The sequence below is a fragment of the Mirounga angustirostris genome, unplaced genomic scaffold (assembly GCF_029215605.1).
Source record: "Mirounga angustirostris isolate CCGP_5_RB_7025 unplaced genomic scaffold, mMirAng1.0.hap1 SCAF_9, whole genome shotgun sequence".
Taxonomy (NCBI): domain Eukaryota; kingdom Metazoa; phylum Chordata; class Mammalia; order Carnivora; family Phocidae; genus Mirounga; species Mirounga angustirostris.
Genome location: NW_026991717.1, coordinates 70,921,722 through 70,934,884, shown reverse-complemented (window position 1 = coordinate 70,934,884; position 13,163 = coordinate 70,921,722).

The window sequence follows — 13,163 nt, the reverse complement described above, 5'->3', positions numbered from 1 at the left end:
TACATAAGGAATAACTATCATTTACCTTTATCAAGACCAACCCAAGAGAGTACTTATCAATCAGAGGTGAGAGAAGACACTGATCAGAAGTGCCCCATTCACACTGCAAAGCAATGGTCTCAAAAGTCCTTACAGGAGTCAAGAGGAGCTACCCCATATCTCCATATGGTGTGGAGCTTGCAAACCGTGGAGTAACCACCCTGGGTGCCAGTGTAGGGGGCTGACAGGGTAAGGACTATGTGCTGCTGAATAGGGAAAGGATGGGACTTTAGGAGGGAAAGAATAGGGGCCCAGCTAAGCTCTGGGGGTATTTCAGGTATGCAGACATGGAGACAGAACAAAAACAAAGATTAGGAAGGAAAAATCAGACTACTCTGTCCCAGCTGCTAGGGAAATCAGACCCCCTGTCCCAACTGTTAGGGTTAAAATGTTTTCCTAATAATTACACTGTAACCACAGAAAATAGAAAATAACCACAAAAAATGTTAAGGCCTCAAAGGAGAAGTAAACCATAAAGATCAACCAGACCTAGCAAAACAGATGTCACAAGAAATAAAGACTCTCACACAATGTACAAGTGTCATGTCTAGTTCCAGCCCACTGACCTAACCAGCGGCAAGTCTCCTGGTAAAGTCCTAATAAAAGACGAGAGATGAAAAGCTCTCACTGGCAACCTGGTCCGGGGTTGCTCACTCCTGAGAGCTCTTTCTGCATCCTTGCTTAATAAAACTCCATCCCTTTGCTCACTCTCCTTTGTCCGCGAGATTCATTCTTCGGCTCCAGAAGACAGAACCTCGCTCTCCTGCTTACTGTTGCTTGCCACCCTCGAGTGCTGTAGGCCGGAAGTAGCAAGCAGTAAGAACATGAATGGGTGAAAGCCTCCCACATATGCTCTCAACTCCAAGAGTCAGTAGTGACCACTGGTGACCCGGAGCCCTAAATTCATACTGTGTCTAGGATGTGTTTCAACCCAAAATCATACGTGAACACCGTTCTAGTGACCCCCATTCATGTGATCCCACAAAAGAAATACCATGCCCGCCAGAGAGAGTGACCCACTTACCAGGCCACTGTCCTGGAACCAAGGTTTGGCTTTAGGCCTTGAGGATGGCTGCGTATGTGCAAGTCTCAGAACTTTTGGGGGGCTGCTGGTTGGCTCAACACATGGAGTAGGGGAGCAATGCCCTGAAGGGGAGAAATGGGACGTAAGCCCACACAGGTCCGGTTCAAGCTCGGGAACCTGGCCTGGATGGCACTGTTGGCCCCAGTCAGTACCAGATGCAGGAGGAGGACTTCCTCTGTGCAAGGCACTCCAAAGTGTAGGGTACCCCTGAGGGGTTAGGCCCAGGGCAGGGGCCCTGTTTGCTCAGTTCTAAGGATTGCACTAGCCCCAAGTATATAAATTCTGTGGCCATCCAAGGGATGAAATCTGAGCAGTTTTACGGGACCCCACATATGCACACACTAGCCAATGCCCCAAATTGTAAGCTGTGCTGATATTGCATTTTGTACTCCAGCACCGCTTCCAGACGGAGCCTGTCAAAATGCTTAGGTGCTGTCTACGGGAAGCGAACGGAGCAACACCACCCCCGAGGGCAGCCGCCATTTGTTGAACTCTACTATGGACCATTTAGTCTCATCTAATCCTCGTAACAGCCCTATAAAGTAAGTACTATCATCTCATTTTACAAATAAGGAACTGAGGTTCTGAGAACCAACAGCTATTATCCATGGTCACAACTGCTTCTCCGTGGCAGAGCTTCGATTTCATGCCAGGATTGTATGAGTCCCAAGAACCGATTCTTTTCTCCTACAGCAGCACGTTGATGTCCTTTGGGCATGTTGGTGGGGTCCGGAGCTGACGGCCAAGAAAGAATTCTTGAGACGGCTTTTGGTGCAAAAAGGTGAATTTATGAAAGCACGGACACAGGATCCATGGGCAGACAGCTACTATCCCGGGGTTGTGAGGAGTGGCTGATTATATACTTGGCAGTTGGGGGAGGTAAGGAAAAAGGGAGGTGTCCAAAAGGACTTTGATCTGCTAAAGAAAACTCTCAGGATGCTACAGGCCTGGCTACTGTCAAGCTAGGGTTGTTTTTCCTTCTAGTAAGGCATCAACCTTAAGACAGTTGGGAGCGTCCTGGAGGAATGTCATACTCTGCCCTTCTCAGGTTCTTGTCGATGGGCTGGCAGGTCAGCCTGAAGACATTTAATTTAGTTTACTTTCCCTTCTGCCTCAGTTTCCCACATCACTCAAGGAAGGGAGGGTGATGTTAGGGCTCCAGGAAATTGAGTCTATGGGTCTCTAGGAGTTAGGCTATTAATAAAAATGCTTTTTCCTTGTAAATCACCCTAATTGCTCAAGATAGTTCCGCATAAGAACTCATAAAAACCCCCAAGCTTAGAAACTCCAAGAGCACACCTCTCCGGCCCGCTCCGTCTCTGGAGCTTTATACTCCTGCTCAATAAACTTAGCTTTGCTGCCCACCACTCTTCGTCTTATCTGCCTCCTCATTCTTTGAAAGAGGCGTGACCAAGAACCTCGGGCACCAAAGACAGAAAATCCTGCAACATTTGCCTGGGGGCTCGTCTGGGATCTCCACCATCATCAAGGACATCTAACCATGAGTAGTGGGCAGCAAGTCTCTCTCTCTATTTTGTTTTTCAACACAATGGGCACCCGTCAGGCTTGTAAAAGTGATTAGCGCGGCTGTCATTCTTAAGTCTGGGGTGACAGGCTCTCTGGGCTCCTTTCAGACTGATCCCCCAACATAAGTTGGGAATGTCAGTTTGGTGAGGACGCAGAATTCCTTTCGGGGCAGATCACCAGATGTGAGGGACCTAGGGAAGACTGAGCAGCAATTGAGGGGTCCTGACCAAGATTACCCTTTGGTGGACACCCAAAGGCTCTCGGAGGAATCTGGCTCCTTACAGGCCCGTCTGGGCATCTGGAGAGAAACCCCTCTACTGCTCTTTTCTTGGCTGATTCTTCCCCAGGAAGAACAAATGGGAAAAACCCAGGATGGTCCCCCTGGACATCCTCATACAGAAGGTTTGGGCGGCCTCCAAGAGACCCCACTCACAGTTCCCTGTCACGATGAGGAACAGCCTTCTCTCCCTGCCGTCCTGCCCATGGTGGCATCTTTGACTCATACTCCCTTACCCCAGTTACCCAATCAGATGGAAGGAATCTTCATATTAAGCAAAAGGGCTGGCCATTGAGGCCTCCCAGGAGACCTAAGAGACCTGGTTCATGCTGCGCTTGATGGGCCCCCCCTTGATTTCCCCTACTCAGGAGATGCCAGCATTACGTTCTCTGTGCAAATGCAGATGCCAAACATCAGTGCTATTTCTGTGTAAATGATGGATATGTTCCTACCCCCCTCAGGCTTACGCCTCTGTGACATAAAAGAAGGGGAGCTCCCATATATGGCAGGAGCCATTCTACTCCATCTAGTAGACTGCACTTTCCCTGCGTATGTTTTAAAATGGACACCCCATTGGTTACGACATCTATACGTGGGATTGGCAGAACAAGGCAAGTGAACGATGTCTACTCAGGTGGCTTCCCTCTCCCCAGGCACCCCATCTCCTCCCACCAAAAGCTGACCTTTACCAACCTCTTATTGTGGTCATGCCAGACGGAACAATTCTACTCTGCCTGTCATGCCAACTTTCAACAGACTCCGAGAAGTCTAGCACATCCATCCAACACTAGGGGAGTCTTAAGGAAAGGGTCGGGGAAACCAGGGTCGCTCTCTGGAGGTAGGACCAAGCCTGGTAAGCGTGACTACTCCCAGCACCTTGCAGAGACCACAGGGGCTCTGGCCGTCAGTCGCCTGAGTAGCTAGGGCCACGCATCAGGAAAGGATAAAGAGGAACCGAGGAGGGGGATGCCTTTTCCTCTCTTCCCAAAAGCCTTCCTGATCAAACTATAAGAAATTGAGGTAAGGGATGCCTTTTCCTCTCTTCTTATAGATGCACAATTCCCTGACCAAAACCCGTACTCTGTTAACGGACTCCAGATATGCCCTCCTGGTTTTAACTGGGAAAAAGGTGGTTCATTTTCTTTTGCTCTGAGACATGGCCACAGTACAAGTTGGAGGATGAGACATGGCCACCTGAGGGAACTGTCAATTATAATACTATTTTACAATTAGACTTGTCTAGCAGATGTGAGGGAAAATAGGGAGAAGTACCTTATGCACAATGTTTCTGGGCCTGAGATTGACCCCAGCCTCGGGGCTGCTCTGCCCCACCGCCCGCCATGGAGAGGAACAAAGGACTACCACACCCACACCCACACCCAAAGTAGATAGGCCGATGGAGTTCGCAGAGAATCCTTCACCCCTAGTTTCTCCTTCCCCGGGGCCTCAACCTGCTTGTCCAGGTCTTAGACTGGTTCCCCCTACCTGTCTGCCCTACCCTGAACCCCCTACTGGTGCTTGGGGGGGGCTCTAGCCCTTGCAAAAACATGCAGTCCCTGGAGGGGGGCCAAGGGGAGGGGCCCTATGACTCCGGTACCCTTTTCATTGCAAGACCCGAAACAAATAAAGGGGGACCTTAGAAAATTTTCTGATGACCTAGATAAATGTATAAAAGCCTTCCAAAATCTCACTTACGTGTTTGAATTAACCTGGAAGGATGTAATGCTCCTGTTAAATCAAACCCTCTTTCTCTGCCTTCTGGCAACACTCTGCCTCTTCTGTCTCCCTGTCCTTCTCCTGCTTCTGCACCACCTTGGGTGTGGCCTGCATACACTGCTCACTCCAGATACCCCCCCGCCAGTGTCTCAGGTAAAAATGGGGACAATGGGGAACAAACTGACTGACTTCTAAAGGAGAATCCACGTGGAATATAATTTGGTATTTAAACTAATTTAAGTTCAATCGATATGTCTTTAAAGTTATCAGCATTAAATATAAAACTTGTATTCTATCTAGGTTTGCTGAAGGTCAAATAAGCTCGCGTTATCGCTGTTGCAATTTGTTAGCAAAAAGATGATCTTGTCTGTCTCAAAGTTTTCATTGGGTAACTGTTAAGATAGTTTTCAAAGTCTCTGGTAACCCTAAAACTTCCAAGTTTTGCTTGGATGATAAATGGGATTGAATTCATTGGACATCTAGGTCTTTTCCAAATAGGATAAGGAGCTAAAGCACTGATTATTGGATGTAGGTTTGTGCTTTTGACTTCTTATTACAAAGAAACTAAGGGTATTTGGGTCTGTTGGTAAACATAATGCTAAGTTATTAACTGCCACCCAAACTCAGAAAGAAAACCCAACAGTTTTCTTAGAGAGGTTGAGATAGGCTCTCATTAAATATATAGCTGTCTCCCCTGGTTCTCCCGAGGCCGAGATCATTCTCAAAGACACACTTGTGACCCAGTTGGCCCCAGATATTCAAAAAAAGCTGCAAAAGTTGGCTGTTGCCCTGAGGGGACCCTGAAAGTGTTCTTACAAGCCACCAACTGGGCCTTTTACAACTGGGACCAAGAGGAGAGTAGGAAAGGGAAAGAGAGGCTAAATAGGAAGCCTGAGGCCTTGGTGGCAGCCTTGCATGCCGTTGCCAATTTGGCTCCCCAAGGCTCTGGCACCAAATGCCACTTCCGTGGCTGCCCAGGGCACCGGGAGCGAGAATGCCCTCAATGGAGAAAATCAAAGCTCCGCAACCCCTGTCCTACATGTGGAGGAAGGCGCTGGAAAACTGAACGCCCTCGGGGACCTCAACCTACGAGGGCTCAATCAGCTCCCCGCCACCACCACACAGGGACCAGCACACCCCCGACAGGGACGAATGGGGCCCCAGGCTCTTCACAGTGACTACCCCAGAACAGCTTGCCAGTGGGAACCCAGAGCCTCGGGTAATTCTGGAGATAGAAGGAAAGCCAATCAATGTCTTTCTTGATACTGAAGCCACCTTTTCTGTTCTACTCTCCACCCTGGGCCAACTGTCCAACCGCAGTGTTGTTGTCAAAGGTGTCAATGGATGATAACCAAATTTTTCTCATCCGCTGGGATGCACTTGGAGAGATCTAATTTTCTCTCACTCCTTCTTTTTTTTTTTTTTTTTTTATTTGACAGAGAGAGACACAGCGAAAGAGGGAACACAAGCAGGGGGAGTGGGAGAGAGAAGCAGGCTTCCCGCTGAGCAGGGAGCCCGATGCGGGGCTCGATCCCAGGACCCTGCGATCATGCACTGAGCCGAAGGCAGATGCTTAACGACTGAGCCACCCAGGTGCCCCAGTCTCTCACTCCTTTTTTTTTTTTTTTAAAGATTTTATTTATTTATTTGACAGAGAGAGACACAGCGAGAGAGGGAACACAAGCAGAGGGAGTGGGAGAGGGAGAAGCAGGCTTCCCGCGGAACAGGGAGCCCGATGCGGGGCTCGATCCCAGGACCCTGCGATCATGCACTGAGCCGAAGGCAGATGCTTAACGACTGAGCCACCCAGGTGCCCCAGTCTCTCACTCCTTTTTTTTTTTTTTTTAAGATTTTATTTATTTATTTGACAGAGAGAGACACAGCGAGAGAGGGAACACAAGCAGGGGGAGTGGGAGAGGAAGGAGCAGGCTCCCTGCTGAGCAGAGAGCCCGATGCGATGCGGGGCTTGATCCCAGGACCCCGGGATCATGACCTGAGCCGAAGGCAGACACTTAACGACTGAGCCACCCAGGCGCCCCTCACTCCTTCTTAATAATGCCTGGCAGCTTCACACCTCCTTTAGGTAGAGATATTGTGCCCAGTCTGGGAACTCTCATATTGATAGCCCCGGGACAGACTAGTAATTACCTCTCCTTAAGAGGGGCTGATGTTAATCCCCAAGTCTGGACAATGCAGGGAGAAGTGGGTTGGGCCTTAACCGCAGTGTCTGTCCACACACGCCTTCAAGACCCCACAACTTCCCCTTGCTGGAAAGAGTACCCTCAAAAACCAAGAGCAAGGGAGGGCCTAATAAAAATCATAAGTAATCTAAAGCAGCAAGGGCTCTTAAAAGAATGCAACAGCCCATGTAACACCCCAGTTTGGGGGGGTACAAAAAACTAATGGAGAATGAAGATTGGTTCAGGACCTCCCCACTACTAATGAGGCTGTGGTCCTGCTTCATCCCATGGTTCTAACCCTTACACCCTCCTTGCTCAAATCCCCACTGATGCCAGCTGGCTCACGGTCTTAGACTTAAAGGATGCCTTCTTTTGTATTCTACTGCACCCAGACTCTCAGTTCCTGTTTGCGTCTGAAGACCCTACTAACCCAGCTGCTCAATTGACATGGACAGTTTTGCCCCAGGGGTTCCGAGATAGTCATCATTTGGACAAGCCCTATCTCCGGATCTCACAGACTTCTCCATGGGGAACTGTGTCCTATTACAATATGTGGATGATCTCCTATTATGTGCCCTCTCTGAGCAAAGCATTCAAACCGGCACCCAAAAACTTCTCAACTTCCTCGGTACAAGAGGATATAAAGTTTCTCAACCCAAGGCACAGTTATGCGAGACATCTGTCAAGTATCTGGGCTTGGTCCTCTCAGAGGTGACAAAGAGACTGGGAAAAGATAGGGTTTAGCCTGTTGCCTCCTACCCTCTCCCTAAAACCCTAAAACAATTAAGGGGTTTGGAGCCATAACGGGGTACTATCGCTTGTGGATACCAGGGGATGGAGAAATAGCATGTCCTCTTTATCAATTAATCAAGGGCATCCAGACGGCCTGTACTCATCTATTAACGTGGAACTCAGAATCAGAAAAAGCTTTTAAACACCTCGGGGCCTTGCTCAGTGTCCCAGCTTAAGTCTTCTTACCGGGAGGGCTTACAACTTGTATGTGACAGAAAGAAAGGGAATGACCTTGGACGTCCTAACCCAGGCCCCAGGACCAACCTAACAGCCAGTGGGATATTTAAGCAAAAAAACTTGACTTGGTGGCCTATGGCTGGCCGGCATGACTTAGGGCGGAGGCAGCCACCGTTCTCTTGATCCCAAGCGTATGGAACTAACTCCGGGACAAGATCTTACTGTATACACCCCCATAATATTCAAGGCCTCCTATCAACTGATGGCAGTCACTGGCTCACAGACAGCCACCTCCTACGGTACCAGGCACTTATTGCTGGAGGGTCCAGTCATGCAAATAAAAACTTGCTCCCCTTTAAATCCTGCACCTTCCTCTGGGAAGTATGCTGCTTCTAAAACAACAACACAGGGCCGGTGGCCTCTCATCTCTCAGGTATTCCTCAGATAATCTGGTGGCCCAAATAGAGGAGCTCTCCTCTTGGTGGGCATCCCACTGGAGCACAGCTGTTACAATGGCCATGCCCATTAATGGCCCCGCTATTAGTCATCTTCCTCCCACTCCTTTTCAGACCTTGTATTCTAAATGCCCTTATCTGATTTGTCTCTTCTCATTTAAGAGTCCATCAGGCTACAGATGGTCCTCCCTGTGCAGCCACAGATGGAGACAGCCCCTGCCGACTTCTACCGGGGACCCTTAGACAGACTTCCGGGGATGAAACCCTGACTGCGTTCTTCAACAGAGACCCTGACCAGCAGGAAGCACTTATATGGGTCGTCTCCCCCTTTCCCTAATGGGTAGTTTGGGTCACTTCTTCAGAGGGGGGAATGTTAGGAGTTAGTTGGACAGTTAGGTGGTCAGGGCCAGGGTCTCCAACAAGAAAACATGGAGTCAGGACGGCTAAAATAAAACAGCACTGACATCCTGTTGTGCAGCCTAGACAGAATCCCACCGACATTCTGCTTTGCAGCCTTTGCAGAAATGAATTCTGCAAAATGTCCTAAAATAAGACAATTAACCACAAAAGCACTTGTCAATGATGAGGGAACAGAAGGCAAGCTGAGGACAAAGCAGAAGCTGACACTCCACAACCCGCCCCCCCACCATGGGATATATGTGACATTCCTCAGGCACTCCTGGCTGCCCTAAAGGAAAAACAAATGGTTAACTTGTAGAGACCACAATCCTACAAGACCTAAGTCTCCCTCAGTTTACTTACAAAAGCCTTAGCAATAGCTTCCGGAAGGGAATGTAAATACAATTAAATGTCTTTACAACCTGCAGCCCATCGAGGGTACTTGAAGTGGGCAGAGTGTAATGTTCCTCCAGGAAGTTCCCAACTATCTTAATGTTAATGCCTTACTAGAGGGGTAAACAACCTTAACATGACAATGGCAAGGCCTCCAGTATCCTCTAAGTCTTCTTTAACATGTGAAAATCCCTTTGAAACCTCCCTTTTCCTTACCTTCCCCAACTCCCAAGTATATAATCAGCCATTCCTCACACCCCCGGGGCCATAGCTCTTTCTACCCACGGGTCCTGTCCCCGTGCTTTCATAAACAACCATTTTGCACCAAAGATGTCTCAAGAATTCTTTCTTAGTCGTTGAAATTGGACTCCACCCCACTGAACCTCACCTATATTCCAAAACCCCATCATCAATATCACAGGCAACGGGCAATTAAGACCTAAGCCCCCAGATCAGCAAATAAGGACCATCAGCACGTGGACATTAACCTAGTAGGTAGGCAGAGACGTGCCCAAAACTCTGATTGCTGAAGATAGTTCTGCAAAAGAGCTCATAAAAACCCCTAAACTTAGAATCTCTGGGTGCAACCGTCTAGGGTCCCCCTTCCTCTCTGGGAGCTTTGTACTGTGGCTCAATAAACTTTGCTTTGCTGCCCACCACTCTGTCTGATCTGCCCCTTTATTCTTCGAAGTGGCGTCACCAAGAACTGTGGGCACTAAAGGCAGAAAATCCTGCAACACTTCCAGGACGGTGTCAAATCCTTTTACGGGTGGTTTCCTCTTTGGGGGGGGGGGGCGGAGGAGGGAGCCTTGGCCCTGCCTGCCTTTCTTCCAACAACTTCATTACTAGTACATATGTGCTTACCACCAAAGCAAAATAGTTAGAGTCGAATGTCACCTTTTGGGGTCCAGGAGAGCAAACTGAATGGTGCCAGAAATCAGGAAGCAGCAAATGGGTGAAAGGGCAGGAACACTCCATTTGAATGACAGATCAACCGTTTATAAATTGGGTGATGTTGGTCAGGATAAACTTGGTGTCTCCGAGCCTGTTATTTCTCCTCTGTAAAATGGAGCCAGTCTACTCTACTGTCACCTCTTTACAGGAATTATGCAAAACCGAGTGACAGCATCTAGCAGAGCGCCTACATACAATGATGGTTTACCTCCTGCTTCTCCGGAAGAGCGCACATGAGCCCTCTGAAATGTGACTCAGGCTGCACAGTATTTGGGAGGAGTCAGAAAACTTGCTCCTCTTGAATAATTCTATGTTTTACACAATTTTTATAACTTCTGAGAAGGTTCCAGATAATCAACAAGCAGGTAAACTTTGATCGATAAATGTGCCAATGGGGACGCCTGGGTGGCTCAGTCGGTTGAGCATCTGCTTTTGGTTCAGGTCATGATCCCAGGGTCCTGGGATCAAGTCCCTCATCGGGCTCCTTGCTCATCGAGGAGCCTGCTTCTCCCTCTGCCTGCCGCTCCCCCCATGCTTGTGCTCACTCGCTTTCTCGTTCTGACAAATAAATAAATAAAATCTTTAAAAAAAAATAAATGTGCCAATGAAGAATATAGAAGAAACCTGTATTTGCTTTTACAAAGATGCTTATGACTTCATTGGGCCATTATTGTATACTCAAGTTAAGGGCTGATTAAATTGTGTATATAAGTCCACAATCCTTTACCTAAAACTCTTGGGGCCAATGCATTTTGGAAACTTAGAACTTTTCAGATTTTCACAAGCAATAATGCGTAAGTGTATGTGTACCCCTAGAGGAGTCTCTCTGAGGCCATGTTCATAAACAAACACTGATATTTCCTCAGTGAAATGTGTAATGAAATGAAGCATAAAGATAATAAATAGGCTTGCGTCATTAATTCGGTCAGATTTTGCATCTAAAGGAGTTTGGGAGCCGCTTTAAAGAAACCCTTTCCGTTTTCAGAGCTTTGGGGATTTAGGAACAGTAGGTAAGGGACCGAGGACCTGTTACATGGGCCAACGCGTATGATTCAAAGTGCAAGGATGGAGCTGCATTGGAGCTGAAGGAGTTGGTGACAATTTTGTGAATGAGCCAGCATTTGAGTTAATGAGTTAATTTTCTGTCCCTGGTGGGTGGGGTGTGTCTTGTCACCTTGTTCTGTGGGTCACAGAAGCTGCGCTTTCCTGCTTGAACCACTGGGAGCCCGAAGAGAATTTTGTGAGCTGCTTTCCTAAGATGGTCTCCACAGTAAAAAGCCTGACCCCCTAGAGTGTCCCAAGTGGAGACTAGAGGAGGAGAGGAGGACAGTGTGGGAATGCTGAAGGGGAGAAGCGGGCCATCTGAAAATGAGAGAGTACAGGCTTTAATTCCTAGCTAATCCCATCTCTTAATATTTCGAGCCAGACAGTGTGGATCCTTTGGCTTTTGGTTAAGAGGAAGTCCGACTTGCAACCCTTCCACATTCCATCCATAATCCTAAATGCCTTTGGTTTACCCTCTGGACAGATTGCCAACATGGCTGATTTTCTCTGACATCCACTCTTCTTTCCTCTCCTCCCACCTCATTTCTCATTTTCTCCCTGGCCTGAGATCATCTTTTGTCTGTTTTCCCTGAAAGGGATTCTGCGTCAGGAAGAGTAGGAATCTGCCCGGCCTTGGCCTTGGCCTTGCCCACACTTCCTGACCTTCTCCCCACCCCCTCCCACCTCTAAAGGTCAGGGCAGCCTGCAGGTGCAGATACACTTCCTGCCCAGCAACGCTGCTCCTAAAAGGTTATTATTGCTGGAAGAGGAGAGTGAGAGGTCGAAAGGGAAATGTGGAACCAGGGGAGTCTGAGATGATAATAGAGACAACACATTTAGTGGTTGCCTGCGTGGGAGAACAGGAAGGATAAAAGAAATTGGGGAATAAATGAAGAAAGAAAAGGAAGGTTAAAGCCAGATCAGAGTAAGCCAAATCTTTTTTTTTTTTTTCCTTCTTCTCTCCAGTCTCCCATTTATGTATGTCCCTGACTCTGGAGTGTGTTACTGTCTAGTAGAATGAAGCAGAGGAGCCCCCTAGGGTGAGGGAACCTCAAAATTAAGTCACCCAGCAATTTTCTCAGATTCCCTTCTGCACCCATGCACGTCTAACTACACTTTTTCTTGATAGAGATTAATTCAGAGGAGATAGGCTGAGGGCAGCCACTTACATCCTCTATTTATTCCACCCCATAGTATTCCTGCTCCACAAATAGATCCAATCCCTTCTCTGCTGAAATTATTCTTTCACCAACATTGTTCTGCAGAGCAAAAAGGGGAAGAGGTGATGACTGAAAATAAGACTCCCTTGATCCCATCCATTCTGCATCATTGAACACCTAACGTGAGCACTAGTCTGCTTTCTGGACATGATTTGGAAAAAAGGCTCCCTTTCTCCGCCCTCCCTCCAACTGCCTATGCCAGACTTTTTAGACTATAGAACCAACATCTTCTTACCTGGCATAGTATAAATCATCAGTGTTGGCTGAATAAATTCCTTTTTTTTTTTTAAGATTTATTTATTTATTTGAGAGAGAGTGTGCTTGCAAGCAGGGGTGGGGGCAGAGGGAGAGAAAATACTTCCCCCTGAGGGCAGAGCTGGGGGGCGGTGCTTGATCCCACTACCCTGAGATCACAACGCGAGCTGAAATCTAGAGTCTCACACTTAAGTGGCTGAATGAATTTCTAAAGGGATTCGGAGAAAGAAGAGGGAGAGCCCAAAAAGAAGAGGAAAAGGAAAACAGAGAAGGGGGGGAGGTGTCAGCTGGGGGGGGATGCAAAAGAAAAAAACAAAGAGATGGAAAAAGAAGCAAAACAAAGAGGCAGGTAGCAAAAGTTGGGAGGAGAGAGAAAAGGGTCGAGAAGGGTCAAACAAAAGAGTGCTGTCCTTGCCGCATCACATGTTCTAGCTTAGTCTGCACCACCACAGCACCTTCCCAGCAGACCCCTCAGACTAGTCCACTCTTTTGAAGGACTCAAGGAAAGAAACCCAATCCACGTGGTTCAGCAGGTGCAGTTAGAGCTAGAGTCACTCATTTGCATCTGCAGCACAGAGGGGCCATGTGGAAAGCCCCAGAGGCTCCTGTGATGGCCCTAGAGGCTCATGAACAGCAGCAAAGGATATGGGT